This window comes from Alosa sapidissima, chromosome 19 (genome assembly GCF_018492685.1).
Source record: "Alosa sapidissima isolate fAloSap1 chromosome 19, fAloSap1.pri, whole genome shotgun sequence".
Taxonomy (NCBI): domain Eukaryota; kingdom Metazoa; phylum Chordata; class Actinopteri; order Clupeiformes; family Clupeidae; genus Alosa; species Alosa sapidissima.
Window position 1 is genome coordinate 25,374,019 of NC_055975.1, and position 5,000 is coordinate 25,379,018.

Here is a 5,000-nt window from a genome sequence, read left to right on the forward strand (position 1 = left end):
TGGAAGCAATCAACTAAGCAGGCAAAGATTAGCTAAAGCTAATTTGTAGTTTTTTACAACTGCTTACACACATTTTCAAAAGCTCTGTGTCTTTTTTTCAAACCTCTACACACAAATCCGACTATTTCTCACACAAATGCAAAATGCCTCATCTCCTGCACAAATATCATAAACACATAGATAGATAGATAGATAGATAGATAGATAGATAGATAGATAGATAGATAGATAGATACTTTATTGATCCCCAGGGGAAATTCAAGGTCTCAGCAGCATACAGACAACACAAACACATTCTTTAACAGCAGAAAGAGTAATTAAAGTATATAATATAAAAACACAACTAAGCAATAAGGACAGTAGAAGATAAAGAATATGCTAAATATACTAAAATACAAATTATACTAACTAACACTTAAATACAATATATAAAAATATACTAAAATACAAATTACAAAAATACAACACTTAATCTAAATCAATTCTAAAAACAGTATCCACATAGTGGTGATTAATCAATCAGAGGCGCTTGCAATGACTGAGGCAGGGACTGAGCCTGTGATTCTCTGTGCATAGTAAGGTATGGTAAGGTGCTCTAAGGTGCTCTGTGTGAATGAGTGTCATGGTGGTAGTGCAATGGTGATAGTGATCATGGTGATATTTCAAATGAGTAAGACCAACACTGCAACAATGCAGAAATAAAGTAAAGTAAAGTCTATATATCTATATATTTAACTATTTAAGAAAATGTATAAGTGTGGCCACAGTTCGGCTGTGGCATGGAGGGGGGGGTTATGCATATGTGCTAATGTGCTAATATAGCACGCAAACAGTGAGGCATAAAGACAGTGGTAAAAGTGGTAAAAACACATCTCAAAATCAAGCTTTTACAACACATTGTAAACACTTTTGTCATAATATCATGTTTTTGGATATACCATGTACACACTGTTGCTCTAAATCTAAAACACTTCTTTCATGGGCTTCTATGTATATTGCCATATTATGGTGTTTGAGTGGGAGGTTTCAGAAATTGTGTAATTTTGTGCGTAAGCATTTGAAAAAAAACTGAGGTGGAATCGGGACATGACCGCAGGCGGGAATGGATTCTGGGTCTCCATGGGCACTGAGACCCACATGTGGCACGTTGCCGCCTCTTGCACCAAAGCTCCTCCTTACATGTATACTTCTACGTGTATACTTGTATGCCTACACATTTGAAATAAATTACAAAAAAATTATGATTAATTGAATTTCTGCTCAAACTAGTATAACGCGGTCATTACATTCCCATATCCTGTGTCCTTCATAAACGTCTCTTATGCTCTGGTCTGAGGTTGCCCAGTGCCAGGCAGATGAATGGCAGTGTGGTGTGTGTGTGTGTGTGAGACCATGTTGCTCTGCTGAGGTCTGTGTGTGTGTGCCCACTGGCAGCGAGATGGCCGGCGCTTTGGTGCGATTTGTGGCGCAGGCCAAAACAGATGCTCCAGCAGACAGCCATCTCTGGCCACCATAACTCTCCTCGCCCCTTCAAAACTCACCTTTATTACGTTGGGATGGCTCTTTAAACGGGACACTTGGCGAACGCTTTTATTTATTTTACAGTGTGTCGGTGTGAATGTATGTTTGTTTATGTGTGTGTGTGTGTGTGTGTGTCTTTGTGTGTGTTTGTTGTTGCACATGTATATGTGTGCGTGCGTGCGTGCATGCGTGCGTGCGTGTGTGTGTGTGTAGACTTGTGCGAAGCGACTCTGCTGTGCGTTAGCTGTGTGTGTGTGTGTGAGGAGTTATTTATTTGGTTACTTACGTCTGTTTAATCAAGACTAATGGCCGGGGGTGGTGTGTGTGTGTGTGTGTGTGAGGGGGGTGGGGGGGGGTGTCTGAGGCCTGGCAGAGGTGCAGTGATTCCAGTCGTCGCTGTGACACCATCTGGGCCCAGCACATAAAGCTGTCGCGGCCCCGCACGCCTCCAGATGTTTCCCACGCCCCATACCCGCGCCGCCCGAGAAGGATGCCACCGAAAGGAGAGCACAGAGATCACATCAACACACACACACACACACACACACACACACATGTGCGCCTGCACACACACACACACACACACACACACACACACACACACACACACACACACTCACACACTCACACACACACACATGTGTGCCTGCACGCACACACACACACACGCACACACGCACACACACACACATACACACACACACACACAAAGCCATGCTATGCTCACACAGAGACACAAAGATTCACCACTAGCCACAACAACACACACAGACACAAAGAGATACTACACCAGCCCACAAATTCATAGACACCACACCAACAAACAGACACAGACACAAAACATCACAACAACACGCAGATATACAGTATAAAGATGCTACACTACCACACACACACATAGACACACCACACCGACACACACATACATAGACACACCACACCAACACACATACATAGACACACCACACCAACACGCACATACATAAACACAGCAAAGCAACACACACACATACATAGACACACCACACTGACACACATACATAGACACACCACACCAACACACACATACATAGACACACCACACCAACACGCACATACATAAACACAGCAAAGCAACACACACACATACAGTACATAGACACACCACACCAACACACACATACAGTACATAGACACATCACACCAACACGCACATACATAAACACAGCAAAGCAACACACACATACATAGACACAGCACACAAACACACACATACATAGACACAGCAAAGCAACACACACATACATACAGTAGACACACCACACTGACACACACATACATAGACACACCACAGCATTGCATGCATACATAGACACAGCAAAGCAACACACACATACATAAACACACCACACTGACACACACATACATAGACACACCACACTGACACACACATACATAGACACACCACAGCATTGCATGCATACATAGACACAGCAAAGCAACACACACATATATAAACACACCACACTGACACACACATACATAGACACACCACACTGACACACACATACATAGACACACCACAGCAACACACACATACATAGACACACCACACTGACACACACACACATAGACACACCACACTAACACACACATATATAGACACACCACACTGACACACACATACATAAACACACCACACTAACACACACATACATAGACACACCACACTAACACACACATACATAGACACACCACACTGACACACACATACATAAACACACCACACTGACACACACATACATAGACACACCACACCAACACACACATACATAGACACACCACAGCAACACCAGTGGTGGGCAGCCGTGGCCCACTGGTTAGCACTCTGGACTTGTAACCGGAGGGTTGCCGGTTCGAGCCCCGACCAGTGGGCCGCGGCTGAAGTGCCCTTGAGCAAGGCACCTAACCCCTCACTGCTCCCCGAGTGCCGCCGTTGTAGCAGGCAGCTCACTGCGCCGGGATTAGTGTGTGCTTCACCTCACTGTGTGTTCACTGTGTGCTGTTTGTGTTTCACTAATTAACCGATTGGGTTAAATGCAGAGACCAAATTTCCCTCACGGGATCAAAAAAGTATATATACTTATACTTATACACAAAACAAAAGAAATGCCCCAGGAACACACAGCATGGAAACATATCATGGCAACACACACACAGTAAATGCTCCACCAACAGAATGGCTATGAAACATGCCATAATAACACACCATGCCATACCAACACACATCACCAACATGGCTGCCGTTCATTTCCCTGCAAAATCCTCTGCCATCTCCTGCCCAAACTGGTCCTATTCTCAGAATCAGTTTCGCATCTGCTTTACCCAGATGGCGTGATAATGTGTGTCAGATCATATGATCATGCTTGTTTCACGTCTTTACAGAATAAAAAAATATTCACACACACACACACATACACACACTTCACTCAAATGCGTGTGAGCTAACAGACACACACACACACACACACACACACACTAACACACACTTTCTCTCACTTTCTTCACTTTTTTTCTTTCACTCTCTCTCTTTCATTCTCTCACTCTCTCATACACACCTGCAGACACACATGCTCACCGTCACACACACATAGTGGCACGTGACATAGGCGGTATGTGTGATTTACACATTGGGCTCCCCATGTAAATGTGTTTACAGCGCGCTGCTGTTTCTGTGATGTGGGGGGAATGCAGCACAGGAAAGAATGCCATTACAGTAAACAACAGGCTGTCCCTGGCCCCTCTTTAAGCTAAACCTCTCTTTTAGTGTGTGTCTGTGTGTGTCTGTGTGTGTGTGTGTGTGTGTGTCTGTGTGTGTGTGTGTGTGTGTGTCTGTGTGTGTGTGTGTGTGTCTGTCTGTGCATGAGAATGTGTGTGTGTGTGTGTGTCTGTCTGTGCATGAGAATGTGTGTGTGTGTGTGTGTGTGTACGTGTGTGTGTGAGCCGGCACGGTATCTGTGCGTCCCAGGTCACTCTTTAAAGCTGTGCCCAGTTCTGTTTTAGTGCTGTAGTGGGCCCACACCATCCTCCTCCTCTGGGTCCATAAAGACACCACGCCGCATATGGCCACCGTCAAGCACAGTGTTATCTTTTATGCATGTCTTTGTGTGTGTGTGTGTGTGTGTGTGTGTGTGTGTTTGTGTGGCCTCAGGTGTGTGTGTGTGTGTGTGTGCGTGCGCGTGCGCGTGACATGTTGTTTTATGTATTTTGTTTTTGACATTCAGAGCAGGTGTTGTTGTAGAGTTTAGAGGTAGACACAGGCCTCCATGAGACCCCAGAGATGAGCGAGGAGCTGCTGACTTATTCAAGGCTGAGCCTCTACGGTTGTCACGCTAACGCTCATCTAACTATCCCACTGGAGATGAGGAAAATAACAACAACCACATCTATTAGCATTATAATTATTGTTGTCGTTGTTGTTATTGTTGTATAATGTGCTA

At 44.4% G+C, this 5,000-nt stretch overlaps 1 protein-coding gene across 1 annotated transcript in view; it reads left to right on the forward strand.

Annotated features, from left to right (window-relative positions):
* The window catches only part of ush2a (Usher syndrome 2A (autosomal recessive, mild)), a 302,735-nt gene that overhangs the window by 207,250 nt on the left and 90,485 nt on the right, over positions 1-5,000 (forward strand).